The 16,009-nt window shown below is 37.3% G+C and overlaps 1 protein-coding gene across 4 annotated transcripts in view; it reads right to left on the bottom strand.

Annotated features, from left to right (window-relative positions):
* ZNF385D (zinc finger protein 385D) overlaps nucleotides 1-16,009 on the bottom strand; it is a 901,583-nt gene that overhangs the window by 42,031 nt on the left and 843,543 nt on the right. The gene's annotated exons all lie outside the window — the stretch shown is intronic.

Below are 16,009 nucleotides of genomic sequence, written 5' to 3'. Positions count from 1 at the left end.
AGGGGGACACAGAATCCGAAGCAGGCTCCAGGCTCCCAGCTATCAGCACAGAGCCCGACGTGGGGCTCGAACCGCACGGACCCTGCGAGATCACGACCTGAGCCGAAGTCGGACTTTTTAAAATATTGTTTGATGGACAAGATATACAGACTTGAAAGATTAAGTACATTAAGAAGTACATTAAGCTACCATGATATTAAAGGTACTACATATATTTTTATTAGTCATGGTAGCTAAAATTGTAAATATACAAAAATAAAATAGATTAAGAGGAAAAATTAAGTAGGACAGAAAATATTCAATCACATAAGATTAAAAACCATTATATGTAATATGATCCCAGTTTTATAAAAAAAAAATGTATCCCACGTGTTTTTAAAGAAAGACTAGACGGATTTATAAGTGATCGACACTATCCTTTTTTGCCTGTATGAAAACCAGATACCATGTATTTTCTTCACAATTAAAAAAAAATACTAATTATTTAAAATAATGAAGAGACAGCCTTGAGCAGTGGCCAGCCTGTGAGTCACACAGAAAGAGGCTGAGCCCACACAGACCCGCGCACAGGAGCCTGAGAGTCCTCAGGGCATCCTCGGAGCTGAATGTCACGGTGGAGCGAGGGCCCGCTAAGCCCCTTCAGGTCTGGCCTTGAAGCCCCTGTTCTCTGTAACAGCTGCCTTGCTTTTGCTCCCCCAGGCCTCCAGACTCAACTAGCCTTCTCCACAGATGCCTACAATATGCAAAGATGCCCATTGCCAGGTGGCTGTAATATAGACCAAATACCTGGGAACAGGGGAAAACTCTTTGGATCTGAAGTCTTTCATTTTCAGTGAGAGACTTGACTGGATGAAATCCAAAATTATGGGCAGGGTTAAATGTTTGCATTTTAGAGATCACATTTTTCTTCCCAGATTGGTACTCTCATACAGTGTACTTTTGGGAGAGCCACTTCGTATTAGCTTCTTCAGACCCAACAGGAATGAGTATATGCCTCATCTATCTTATTTATAGCAAGCTACAGCACACATATAAATGAAACAATTGAAAGAAAGCAATGAACCGAAGTGAGCTCAGCCGAGGTAAATGTTATTCACAACTCTTGGCTTTGGCAAAGGAACAGAGGTTACAAATATCCTTAAACTCATCTAAGTCTCTACCGAAAGCAAATCTTTAATATTATGATATTCTTAGAGTATTTGCTTCAAACACATAAAGAAGACTTTTGAGAAAGTAATTGCAGAGATTTCAAAATAATTAAAAAAAATTTTTAAACGTTTATTATTGAGACAGCATGAGCATGGGAGGGGCAGCGAGAGGGGGAGACACAGAATCTGAAACAGGGTCCAGGCTCTGAGCTGTCAGCACAGAGCCCGACGCGGGGCTAGAACTCACAAACCACGAGATCACGACCTGAGCCGAAGTCCCACGCTTAACCGACTGAGCCACCCAGGCGCCTCCAAAATAACTTTATAAGTACTGACTGGAGGGATAATGTAGAGCATTCACATACATCACATATACTTGTTAACTATGCAATCTTATATATTCCCAAATGGAAAACCAAAGCCTTTTTAAAAATGAGTCTATTAATTTGATGCAAATAAATCTTAACACTAATAGATGTATTTCTATGTTAAAAACACACAAAAATAAATATATTTCCATGCCCTTCCTTCCTCCCTCCCTCCTTCCCTCCCCTCTCTCTCTCTCTTTCTTTCTTTCCTTTCTTCCTGTGTCTCCCCTTTTGGTAGGCACAAACACACAGGCACATGCACACCTGCGGAGGGAACCGCAGACACTCAAATGCTTATTGCTTTCTTCTCCCTGAAACATTGTGTAAGCTTCAGAAACAACAGCAGTCAACGCTTCTCCAAACAAGAGTGGGCTCTAAAATTGCAGTTTTAAAACCACAGCTGTTAGAAGCTATAGTCCAAAGTTGCAATGTTCATGCCATGTTTTCAACTCATAGTTTCCAAAAAATCCCTTTTTTTGAAAAAAGTAGATACACATGCATAATTATTTATAGCCGCCAGAAAATAAAATACACACACATGCATGTGTGCCCACCCACACACTCACATGTGCACCTCATGAACAGTACCTCTGCAGTAAGTTCGGGATGAAGCAAAACAAAACCACAGCAAATGTGTAGTATATTGAAATGTTCATAGAAATACAACCCGCGTGAAAATGAGATAGTACCCTCGCTTACCAAACATCATTTGGCTACTCTCTCCTTTTTCGGTGGGGTGCAGACAGAGGGATCCAAGCAAATTTATGAGGCTGTCATGTGATCCCACCGTCAGCCAAAGACTCTGCTACAAAGAAGCTATAAATTTCTTTCTCATTAAATACTTAGTCATCATCCCAGAAAGGTTTTATATCCAAGTCTCTATGCCCTGTGTTTAACAGATTTCCATCCATCTCTCTTTATATGGGACATTTTCTGTTAAATATTTCTTCGCACGTATGTTCTTACTGTTTTCTTGACCACCTGCAAAACCTAAATTTTATTTCCGTGTAGGCAACCACACTTATATCTAGAGTCTTTCCAAATTTTTTGGTGGCTTTAGATTATATTTTTACATAACCCGTTAAGTGTTTAATGAAAAACACATTAATTTTTAACGATTGTTCTCTTCGTTGGATATTTTTTATTCAGAACCATGGTTATGTAGGTGCTATAAACTCATCGACCAATATCATATACAATCTCAGTTAGTTTGGAGCACTTTCTCTTTTTCTCAGTGGGGAAAATCATGTAGTGAAATATTTCATGCAGAGCTTAGGTATAACGGGCCTCTCTTTTCTTATTCATGCTTTTGTAAGCTTCCCTAGCCCCAAGACAGCACAGCCTCTCATCACCTGGCAAGGGTTGATAACACAAGACAAAATATTTTGAAGTCCAGGAAAAGCCATAAAAGAATGAATGAATCAGAAGCCAAACCTGTCAATTATCACCAGGGTTTAAAACCTAAATTCTCAAATAATTCCTCCAAGAATGTATGGCTGTTATTTCGTTTTGTTGGCACTCTTGTCTCACATCTGTGTAAGTCTCAATGTGTCTTGTTTTCTGTCCCGACTATGCTTCTTCCTTGACTGTGAAAATAAGCCATTCAGAGTCCATCTGTGTGAATTTCATAACATCCCTGTAATCTGTTCCTTTGTCACCTATTTAATGTTTGTGATTAATCGCACAGTAGACCTACACTTGGCACTGGGGATGAGATTTGGCACATAACCAGACTCGTGGCCTGCAGGCTGACCCACTATCTCAGGCTATAGAACACTCATTCTCCATCATACTTCAGTCTACGGAGACTACTGTGAACTACAGACTTCTCTGCATAAATGTGTGCCACGCACCTCTACCGGGATTTGCAAGGGTCTTGGAAAGTTCTTGTCTCCACCTACTTCGACAGCAAAGTCCAGAAGACTAATATTTCTTAACTACATCACTGAAATGGCTCTGTAAAGGATAGCTGCATATCTTCTGTTACACTACCTTCATTCTAATATGCAAATCTATTACCAATTTTTACCTTATAGTACGTTCATTGGGTCAACATTCTGGGGCACAAAATCCAATGACCTTAATATGGCTTATAAGGTCCTGAAGGATGTGGTCTCTGCTTAACCTTCTAGAATCTTCTTTCACCTTGCCCACTCCTCCATATAACCACTTTGCTCTAGTCACATTAAACTTCTTCCACTTCCTTGAAAATCATTCTTATCTCAAGGCTTCAAACAATAAGTCACCTTTGGCTTTAATATTCTAGCTCATTATCTAGGTAAAGCCTGTTTGTCTGTCAGTTAAGAATGTTCTTTTTGCAGGAAGGCTTCAACAATCCCCTAAAAGAGGATGTCAACCTTTCCTGCATGCTGTTGCTAACAATCATGGCTTTCAACATCTCTATCTCAATTTTCCACCTACTAGTGAATACTTCAGTGGTCTGAAAGTGCTATAAGAAATGGTAACATATCAAAAAAAAAAAAAAAAAAAAGAAATGGTAACACATCCATCTTGTTTTCCATGACGTCTTGTGAGTTCTGCTCAAGCGTTATTAGGAACAGAAATTTGTTAAATTAATGAATAGCTGTTTCCATCTCCTTTAATTCCATGTTCTCTCCCAATTACACATGCCCTCTTCCTTCCTGCCTTAGGTCTTCATGAATTATTGGCTTTGATAAGCAAACACAGAGAAACTCAGAGGACTGGAAACTTAGGACAGTATCTAGTACTGTTCTACAATTTGATAAATGACAGTGCCCTAGTCCAAAGAAATAAAAACAACTTGCCCAGAACACTGAACTGGAAAGAAGCAGGCTCTAGACCAGAAGACAAATCTTCTAAATCCCTGGTCTGTGTTTCTGTGTTCTCTCAACTACGCCAAGCTATTTACCGATGATCAAGAATTTCTCATCAACTTCCTCCAACAAGGTTCTTATGCCATCGACCCTAGTGTTTACACTCTTATCTGTGCCAAGTGCTGATGGCGCGGTGGCAGGGTGGGGTGTGGTGGAGAAGCTTATTTCATTAATGGCTCTTCACCAATGTACTCATCAATAACATGTGAAAGCAAAATTAAGGGGACTTAATGAGATGCTGTGTCAAAACTTGAACACATTACACTTATTTTTCCATTGAGTGAACTCGACAGCTTTTACAAAATACAAAAACCATGAACAGTTTTGTTTGTGTTAGCGCTGTAGTTGTTTTTAGAAGTTTAGAATGTCCTTTGTTTCCTTTTTTTGGTTTGTTTTTACCAAAACTTTGTTCTAATTCTAAGTACACATAAGTTGAAAGCCTAAGTAAAATAGTTTCTTTGGGACATTATTCTGATGCATGAAGATTTCATAGTATTTGGGGAAACAAAATAGTTTTCCAGAATTGTTTGTAGGGTTTTTTGTTCGTTTGTTCGTTTGTTTCCAATCTTACTCATTTCCCATTGAGTCTGGGGAATAAGGAAAAGAGAAGATACTTACAAACAGCAAACACACCAATCACAGTTCACTTCCACTCTCTACAGCTTTGTCCTGGTCTTAGATGCCTCGTGTCAGTGACATCTTTTTGTGGGATCTCCCTGGTCATTCACAATAAACTGGTTGTATCCCAGCAAACTCATGCTTCTCCCGAATCTAAAATGGTATGATGTCTTTGGAAAAAGTTTGATGATTTCTTCTAAAGTGAAATATACTCCTATCCAAAACACAGCAATCTACTATGTAGTTACCAAGAAAAATCAAAATATACCCGTGAAAAAAAGTATATACAACTGTTCAGAGCAGTTGTGTACATAAAAGCACCACTGGGAAGCAACCCAAATAGCCAGGACCAGGTAAATGGGTAAACTGTGGGATATTCGTAAATTGAGGTACTATTCAGCAATACAAAAAAAACCAAATTAATTGATACAAAAACACTATGCATGAAACTGGAAAACTTTACCTTGTACAAAAGGCACGAGGCACAGAAGAGTACACAGTAAGATTCTATTTACAGCACATTTGAGAAAAGGCAAAAGCAGTTACCATGACAGATAAGCAGATCAGTGGTTGCCTCTGAATAGGGAAGGCATTGACTGGACTGGGGTACAAGTGAACCTTCTGGGGTGACAGTCAAGTCCTATATCTTTCCAGGGTGATGGTTACACCGGTGAACAGATTCATCTGTAAACTATGCCTCAATAAAACAGTAAAGGAACAGAAATCTGTGCACTCATATTGACTCTTGTATTGTATATAGAATATGAGAAGAGGCCAAGAAATGGAAAAATAATCATAGTTGCAACTGTGATTTCACAAGGTAAATGCCACTCTGAGTTCTCCCTGAAACTTGCCAAAATTTGAGTTCACCTCCGGTGGACCCCAGGCTTCACAGAACACAACCTGGTATGCATTGTTTTTCTTTGAGGACAAATATAAACACATTTTACTAGCTCTTTTTAAAGAACTTTGTTTTTCCCCAAAGGGAATTTAAGAAATGTAGGGAACTATAATAATTATTATACATTGGACATACATAAGAGTTTGGTTTATACTATGGGAAGGGTGTTTTAGTTATTTTTTTTATAAAATATTCTGTTGATGTTCAAGTTCCTTTCTTTTTTTAAATAACTATATAGACTGATGGACGTTCAATTACTTGAGAAAGGTTTTTAAGTTGTCTTTCCTTATTTCAGTGTAACAAATAATTTGACATAGGCATGGCCATTTAAAGCTCTAGAAAGAATTATTAAAGTGGAACTCACGGTATTAAATAACCATACAAAGAAGGCTTAAAGAGAGGGGGAAAAAGTCAGTAATTGTTTTGTGGTCTCAAAGTTTAACATTGGAGATCCAAAGCAATCTTTCATTTCTCGCAAAGTACTCCACAAAGCAGGCACATTAAGAAAAAAATGATGGGTAAGAGGACTAAAAATATAGCTACTAATGGAATGTGTTGATTTTAAAGTTGTAGAAAATGGAAGTCAGATCACCTAAGTATAACTGCCTTTCTCTCAGCACTTTGCTTGCTGTGTGTCTTATTAGGCACTCATAGCACTTAATTCCCCTTGAAAATACAGGTTCATTGTATAATCATGGTAAGGGGAGAAACCATGTACTTCTTGTCTACTTTCTTGTTTTGCCTGGTACAGTGCTGCACAGACCAACTCTTCAACAAATGTGTGCTGACAGAACTCAAGAATTAAGAGCACATTATAAAAGGCGTCTATATTTATAAATGTGCTGGATACAAAGTAGTTACCTAGGTAGCTTGAGGTAAATAGGCAGCTGTCCAGCTTTAGAATTCTTGACCCAGGCACTAGTATTATTCTAAAATGTGGCAGGGCTGGATGTATTCTCCATACATTATCCTCAAATTTCTAGGACCAAGAAAGCACAACAGAAACTTCTATATAAACCTTTTTAACACTTAAAAATATTGTTTCATAAAATTGGTAACAAAGGCATCATTCAAAATAAATTAGTGACATGAGATACATAAAAGAAAAACAAAATTACATGTATCTAATACGATTTCTATCTTTAATTTTTTTTTCAACGTTTATTTTTATTTTTGGGACAGAGAGAGACAGAGCATGAACGGGGGAGGGGCAGAGAGAGAGGGAGACACAGAATCCGAAACAGGCTCCAGGCTCTGAGCCATCAGCCCAGAGCCTGAGGCGGGGCTCGAACTCACAGACCGCGAGATCGTGACCTGGCTGAAGTCGGACGCTTAACCGACTGTGCCACCCAGGCGCCCCTAATTTTTCTGGGAAAACATAAACAAATGGTTTTCCCAACATTTGATTAGAGAATATTCTTTATTGTCATATCACAGACCCTAACTGAGCCAGACCTACAGTTTGAAAATGACTTCTGCAAGCAGAAGATGTCCTCTGGGACTGACGATGAAGATGAATAATGTAGGACACAGGAAAATGCTAAGGAAAGGGCCTCTAGTTGACTACCTTTTTGTGGCGAAACTGTCTTTGCATGGTTGTTCCCAACCTTCGGCCACCAATGGGCCCACGTATACGTTTATATTTGTGGTACCCAGTTGAGGAAGGTTTGCAATTACATGCAACACAACGCAGCCAATCAGAACCTGCCGGTAGAAGAAAGCACGTAGTAGGACTCCCCATTCGAATTCTATATCCAATTCTTAGTTAAAGACCACATAGGCTGGTGTGATTCAAAACATTATTTAATTTTAGAGGTAGACGGTGGGTCTCTGTCAATTTAACATGAAAACCAGGGGGCCCGAAAAGGATGAATGACTTACCCCAGATCGCACACATATCTCAGGTCGTACCCAGGGTTAATCCCCAATTCTCCTGAGTTCTGAGTTGGGGCTACTTTTCCTGCACCATTCTCTCTCTCTTGTCCTCATTCCTTCATCTACTTACAACCTGGGCTGTTTTCATATCATTACCTGGTTGGATCTCTTCAGACAGGACCATTACTTTTATGAACAAAGTTCAAAGGCATAGTCTGCTGATACTGCAGAGTTTCTGCTAATACACAGCCCTAAAGCAGCTCTGATACTCTCACTAAAGAACCCAGAGCAAGTAAGCAAACTCATTTCTCTGCAATAAAATTCCAGCCTCTTATATTTATGGTGGAACGACTTCTCTGTTAATTAATCTATTATTTGAAATCTTCTAATAATCAAAAATTCCCAGAGGATGGAGTACAGAGAACACTGCTCACCCCTCAAGTTAAAACATCAAAATATTTTTATGATAATCAGTTTTGTCTCATTTGAAATAGCCTGCAGTGTGTAGGATAACATTTCCCTTAAGACTCTTTAGTTTTGACACAATTGGAAAAATGATTTCTTTCTGAGTATATTTATAGTGTCTTTCTGAATATCTTTGTGCATGAAAATCTCAGAGAGACAAAGGAAATCAATTATCGTTGGTTATGTTTTTTTCCTCCCTGTTGGAGGGAAACATAATAATTATTTCTTCCCATTTCATTACATACATGGGTTCAGAAAACAAAATGCGAAGTTTGTTAAATTACTTTGCTTAACTTAGAGAGAAATTTTGTGTTTATGTGAGGACTGGTTTGTACTATTGTCATCTTGAAATATGTTCAAGACAGCATGACCTGAGTATTTAAACTTTAGCTCATGTTACTTTCTGATGAAGTCTAAAGATTAAACATTTTTCATAGGCTTTTAACATAATAATCCCTTATGTTTATAATAAAGCCATGTGGCTAAGGGCTGGAATGTGACAAAAGAAAAACTTTTTAATTCTATTTTAACATTTGTTGACATAAGGAACTCTGCTAGGCATTCTGGGGGGAAATTTTTAATTTAAAAATATGACAAGACGTCTCTACTCTTGAAAAGCTTACAACTAAGAGAAGGAAGCAGGTAAGAACTTTACCCAGTGGCACTCAAGGGGACATAAGAGGAGGGCGACAGCACAGGAGCAAGAATTGTATTATGGAACCCCAAAGGGTAAGTGATAACTCCCATTTAGAAAATGTGATCCTCAGCCACAAATGTCACCACAATGCAACCAACTGCTCAAGTGTGAATCTGGGTTGTCCTTGCTCCCTTATCTCTCACCTCTGATCCATCAACAAGTCTAATTGTTTCTGTATCAAAATGTACTTTAAATCCTTCCACCACTCTGTCCCCACACTGTTCCAAGTCACCATCACTTTTTGCCTAGACTGATATACTACCTTCGTTCAATCTCCCCGATTCCACTCCCAATTTCTGGTCAACCTGTACTACAACAGATAAAGACATTTTTGAAATATGAAAAAGATGACTCCTACTTAAAATTTGGCAATGGCTTCCCATTGCTCTTAAAAGTCCATTTGCTATAGGGGCACCTGGCTGGCTTAGTTGGTAGAGCATAAGACTCTTGATTTTGAGGGGTCATGAGTATGAGCCCCACATTGTGTATAGAGTTTACTAAAAAAAAAGTCCAACTGTGGACACAGCCTACAAAGTTCCAGCATGATTTGGTTCCTGTCCTCTTCTCTTTTGTACAGGACATGGTGGCCCGTCTTAGCATTCATACTAGAGGCCAGAGAGCTACAAACTGTAGGTCCTAGATTAACCCAGTACATCCTGATTATGGTTTGGTTTCTACCATTTAGATTGCATAAGACTGAAAAAAGAGATTTAGAAAATATTTCTGTCTCTTCCTTCACCCCCCGCTTTTCTGGCAAGTAGTATGTAGGAGGGGTCTGGCTTTTTGGGGGGAATTTTTCCCATTTGAGCTGTTTTCTAATTGCAGTGTCTTCCTGATAAAGGACATGGCCCTTTCCTGGCCCAATTCTACAGGTAGTTTTTTTTCTGTAGCTTTCCTAATAAATCTGTAATCCATTTTATCCTTTCTACTAAAACAAGCTAAGATGAAATCTAAATCCAGCTGTTCAACCCCGAATGATATATGTATTTTCAGCTTCTCTAATATGCCAAACTTTTTTTTAAGTCTTTGCACATACTTTCTTCCTTGACTGGGTTGGCCTTCTTTGGGGTCTTTCTCAAATTTCACTCCTGGAGGCAAACATGAACTCCTCATAGATACTTTTCTTGGTTAATCAACCCAACTTAGATACTCCCCAGTTTTTCCCATTAAACACTCTGCTTTTTAACAGTAGTTAACATACACTATAATATATAAACACATATAAAATATCAGATGTTTTTTACCATATACATATATCTGTATCTATATCTACATCTATATAACCTTCTCTATCATGTTCAGCCACTAAATTGTAAGTTCTGCCACTTGATCAGCAATGTATACCTAGTACCTTGGAGAGTGCATGACACATTTATTTTAAAAATAAATCTATGTTGCTTCTAGGAGTTGTCCAACTTTTCAGCCAGCCCATTCTTCTTTTGTTGCTTTTCACTGACCATGGTTTAGCTAGGGACACCAAGAGGGAATCTTTATTCAGAGTAGCTGGGGAAGTTCCCCACACCACTGCATCAAGGCAAATCCTAGCAAAGCCATCGGAGGTAGTGAGGACCATATGCATGGGGCTATGTCTCTGTGCTATCCTATCTCCCAGGCACGTCACAAGGTCTCTGGACTTGGAGTAGGTACTCAAAAAACAAATTGTTTGGCAAATGAATTGATTTCATTCCATCGTTTCATTTGAGAGTAATATGAGGTCTGGGCAGATAAATTGCTCTCCCAAAGTCAAAAGAAATTATTATTTTCCCTACACCATTCTCTTCCAGTTCAAGCTGTCATGTCCCAAAAATTTCTCACACTTTACTTATTTATGTATTCATTCATTCATTCATTCATTCAGTGAGTTATTTTGAGAGAGAGCATTTGCATGTGAGCAGGGGAGGGGCAGAGAGAGATGGAGAGAGAGAATCTTAAGCAGTCTCCACACCCAGTGCAGAGTCCCACATGGGGCTCAATCTCATGACCATGAGATCATGACCTGAGCTGAAATAAAGAGCTGGGCCACCCAGGCATCCCCTCTCACATTTTACTTTTGACATTAGAAATATGTTTCATTTATTTTAAATTCTGAGAAAGAAAAGTAAAGAACAATTTTGGATTCTGAAATTTTAAAACATACCAGATATATTCTAATCAAAGCCCTCTCACAAGTCTTGTGGTTCTCAAAATCCAAAATGATTTAATACTGCTCAAAACCCATATTTAAATCTTTGCTAACATTACACGTAAATGATATAGTCCTCATATTAATTATATTCTTAATTACATGTTTTCATGAATAGTTTTATATTTTAATTCTGATGAAGATATATTTAGTATAAGTGACATAAGGACACTTTTCTCTAGCTGTTGATACAGAAAATATAAAATAAATTAAGAAAGAACTTGTTTTGTTTTGTTTAGAGTTAAATCACTGACATGTTATTTCTTTTCACAAGGTATACAGAGTGATAAAATTCTACTCGTATAGTTAGAAATTTAAAAGAAAAAATATATTTAAAAATTTTATTAAGTTTATTATTTTTTTGAGAGAGACAGAAAGAGCGAGCAGAGGAGGGGCAGAGAGAAAGAGGGAGAGAGAGAATCCCAAGAAGGCTCCATGCTGCTAGTGTAAAGCCTGATGTGGAGCTAGAACCCATGAACCGTGGGATCATGACCTGAGCTGAAACCAAGAGTCAGACTCTTAACCGACTGAGCCACCCAGGCACCCCTAAAAGAAAAATATTTTAAAATATTGGTTGGGAGTGGTAATAATTCCTTTGTGTTATTACATTTATTATTACTAGTATTTGAATTAATAATTAGATTAGGTAATATAATTATACTAATACTTTTATATTAAAATATATATGTATTCTATAACAATAGTCTGAAGGCATCTATTTCAAACTGGAGCATTCAACTTCTATTTTAATGTTCAGGTGAAAAATGTCATGTATAAAGTAAGAATCTATGTTCATTTAAAATATCTCGTGATTCTTCAACTTTTGTCTTCAGGATATTAGAGATTTGATATTCATTTTTAAATTTCCCATAATACTGAAACAAAAGATTTCTTTTTTATTAAAATCCAAAGCCCTTATTTAGACTGAATTCTCTTAATCTTAAAAAGATCCAAGAGGAAAGACCCTCCTTGATCCAACATTCTAAAACTGTATAAAATTTCAAAACATCTGTATTTTTCTTATGAACCAGAGAGCTGGCTCCATTATGTTCAAAGTTAAAGACATACACATTTCAAATGTCAGGCCCATTAACTCTTTCAGTCCCCCTAGGAAACAATCAATGCAGACTTATGTTAGTGCAAATAAAATTTAAGATAGGAAAAAAAGATTACATTTTATAGGTACTTAGATTTTGAGTTTCAAGTAGACTCCATTGGCACACATGGGAAAATCTATTTCTTTTCTCTTGGTTTTTATGGCTTGATATAAAATCATTTCTAGTGTATTATGTATGGAAAATACCTCATCTTTTAGATACAGCTCATGTGTTTATGCATTTTGCATGCACAGTAAATCATCAACAGACACATAAGCATGTTGCTTTCTCAGCAATTGCTGGTCATATGGATTAAGAGATAGAGTATAGCTAAATATTCCTGATTATTGGAACATAGCTCTGTAAACATTCCTCAGCTCTGAACTGCAGTGTTAGACATTTAAACAATTGCTATTTGTTTGGGCAGGGAAGCTGCAAGCTATCATAGTGTGCATGGCGGCTTTACTCTATCGAAACACAGCGTCTAAACACAGAAGTAAACCACTTCAGTTGTGGTCTCAGCCTGGATTTAAATAAACACTGTCTCTGTGAAACAAGGCCACCCCTTATTTAATTGTTCATTCAGCCCCTAAAAATAGACCGGACAAAGTAGTCACAAAAAGGGACTGTTCAAAGTAGTATGTGCCAAATTTATTACTTACCTAATAATTTTAAAATTATACTGTCCACTTCCCTCACACACAAATTGGAATCTTTAAAATGATATTGAGTGCCATTTTCTCCTTCTTATAGAAGACACTACATATGTGTGTTTGAATTATGTCTTGAAGATACTTAAGCTCAGGGTGCCGTGTGGGTGGGTTGGAAAGAGACCTATACTCACTTGTATTTTGCATTTGTAGCATATAAAATACAACTGTTTTTAGGTGAGAATGGCTATCTTTTTCAGATTAAAGAACCTGAATTTATTTAGGTTGGAATTAAATAGAATATGTCTCTTCTAGTGAAGAAAAAATTTCCCTATCCTAAATCTGTTTCTTATCTCCTTTCATTTTTCACTTCGGTTACAACCTAATTCTCTCCCAAAAACTAGTTCCACGGAGTGCTCAGTCTTTCCCTTGCATGGAAGAGATTCCAAGATGACTGTCTTCCTGGATGCAATCTCATCCATATTTACAGCCCTCTCTCTGTTCCCATCCCTTGAAAAGTTCCCGGTAACTCTCAATCCCTCTCTGTCCCCAATCACCTTGACCATTTGTGTAACTGCCTCACAATTCTAAGACCCTCCAAATCATAGTCTTTAAGGCACTGTTACTTCTTCCTTTACTATGATAGACCGAATCTACCACACTTCAAGGTCTCTCCAGCTTACCCCTTCCTTTCCTGTTCTATTAACTGTCCTGTTCTGGGAAGTGATTGTATCATATTTACAATTGAGCAAAAATCTCCCTAGGTACTTTCTTCTTCAAGTCACTGCTGGCACCCAAATGTCTTACCAACTGTCAGATTGGTCTCCCTAACGTCAAGCCCTGAGTCCTCAATGTACTGTGTCGGCCATTTCTTGCTGGAGTTCACCTTCCCTGTTGAACCCTGGCATTCTAACTCCCCGTCAACCAACATCACATCCATTCCTGCAACTTTTTTAAAATTTATGCTCTCTTCCACAGGGCTTGCTTTTTCTTTCTCTCCCAAAAATCTGTGCCCAAGCAGATTCTTCCTTTAAATTTTACATCTTTCATGGAGGCCCCAGCAACTAAAACCAGGAAACATACATGCATGGCCACCAACTTTCTGCTCTATAGGCTACCACCCCCATTTCTAAAAGACACAGATCTATGGATGACAGTTACTTTCTCTACTATTACAATGGAGTCAGGGCGCAGCGGGGGGGATCTTCCAGAATTGATCTGATTCTCCAGGCAGATGTGTACGAAAATGTTCTTGGCTCATTTTTTGCTCCCTTATCCCTAATGAAATTTCTTTCAAAAAGCAGTGTTTTCAACCTCTATGAAAGAAACATAAAATTTCCATCAACACAATATCAATGAAAGAAGAAAGTATATCTATGTTATCTATTATTCCAGCCTAAACCTTAGTACAAACTTCAGCACATATTTGATGCTCCAAAATATGTATTATATAAACAAATATTTAGTGTGGATGATAGCATCATTGTATACAACATCCAAAACATTTCTCCACAATGCATTCCCTAACAGAGAATTGCATATGTCTGTGCTCCGCTGACTTGTGAACTCACCATGTGACTGACTTTGCACCCTCGCCATAAAAACAAGAGTAAAAGTGACCCATGCTATCTCTCAGCAGATAATGTATGGCTTACCATTTCTTTCTTTTTCCCTGTACTGTAAGACAAACAATGCCCAGATACACCTACTCTATCAGACTACGTCCACAAATAAAGGCTTATTCAGCAAAGTCATCACAAAGAATAAATCTTAGTTTAGTAAGCCATTGAGATGTAGGGGTAATCTCTTACCATTACATAACTTGCCTCAAGCTTTCTCATACAGAGAGAATCAAATATTTGAAGTAGGACTATTCTCTCCTAGTACTAGCTATTGTCTCTGAAAGAAAGAAAGGGCAATTCTTTTCAATCAGGTTTGTGAATTTATTCAGTACAAAAACACTGTCCCCAGTAACACAGAAAACAGACTGACGAAGGGATAGTACAAGAGATTAGACCTCATTTTTTCTCTTTACCTTTGTTCAAATTTGGTAGAAGGAGAAATTTGAGGCAAAGGGGATTACAGGAAGTTTTTTTTTTTACCTTTTAAGTCATAGACATCTAATAAAATGTGTAAAATGAGCTTGTATTATGTATAATTAAAATATCTATTTTATATATATATATATATATATATATATATATATATGAGCGGATAACGTGACAACTGTAAGTTTCATGTAAACTTTGGCTAGAAATATTCTGTGAATATGTTAAGATATATTTAAGATCAAAACATAAATTATACAGTTAATGTTTTTCTACTTGAATGGGTAGCCTACAGGTACTGGTATTATTCCCTCTATAGAAAACTTTAGAAAATTCTAGAGCTGTAAATTAATTTAGTTCAATATTCAGGCAGGAAATGCATATTTCTCTGTATAATTTCATCTATGATACCACTTGAGAAATTTATCTTTGCTTTATGTAACTTTTTGTGGAAATTTTCCTTCTCAGACCTGATCCATAATTTAGCATGTTTAGTAATTAACACATGTAATGATGTGTTAATGATCTCTTATTTATACAGCACCTAGCTTCAATGAACACAAAGTACTCTATTTACTTAATTTATTCTCTAAACATATGCATCTGGAACTGACTTTGGACTTAAATTAACTCCACTAAAGAGTAGATTTCTATAAAATAAGATTTATTTAAGGGCAAGAATAAAAAATTAAGACATGGAAGTGTTCTTCTGCATGACACATTTATTTAAGGCTTTTGATTTAGACTTAAGGGTACTAGAAAAATATTTCCAAACTCCTATCAGTGTTCAGCAGGCTCTGGATGACTACCTAGAACCTTACATTTTTATTAACATCAGAAGAACTTAATTTGTAATGAAAGGCAACTTTGCAGTTGCAGCTAATTCTACATTTACCTGCCTCCATAACTTGCTTTACTCATGGCTGTTTCTTGCATTAATATTCATTACAAAAGTCCCCTTCTAATATTACTTGACTTGACAGAAATGCATTAGCTATGACAAATGCTTCATAATGTACTCAGACAGTATTAATGCAGGTAGAATCTACGGTAATTATTGCTATTTAAACACACAGATTACTCCTTCTGGTCTTCTTCTTTAAAA

The sequence above is a fragment of the Herpailurus yagouaroundi genome, unplaced genomic scaffold (genome assembly GCF_014898765.1).
Source record: "Herpailurus yagouaroundi ecotype Mexico unplaced genomic scaffold, PumYag 159, whole genome shotgun sequence".
Classification (NCBI taxonomy): Eukaryota; Metazoa; Chordata; class Mammalia; order Carnivora; family Felidae; genus Herpailurus; species Herpailurus yagouaroundi.
This window is presented reverse-complemented; position numbering and strand designations above follow the sequence as displayed.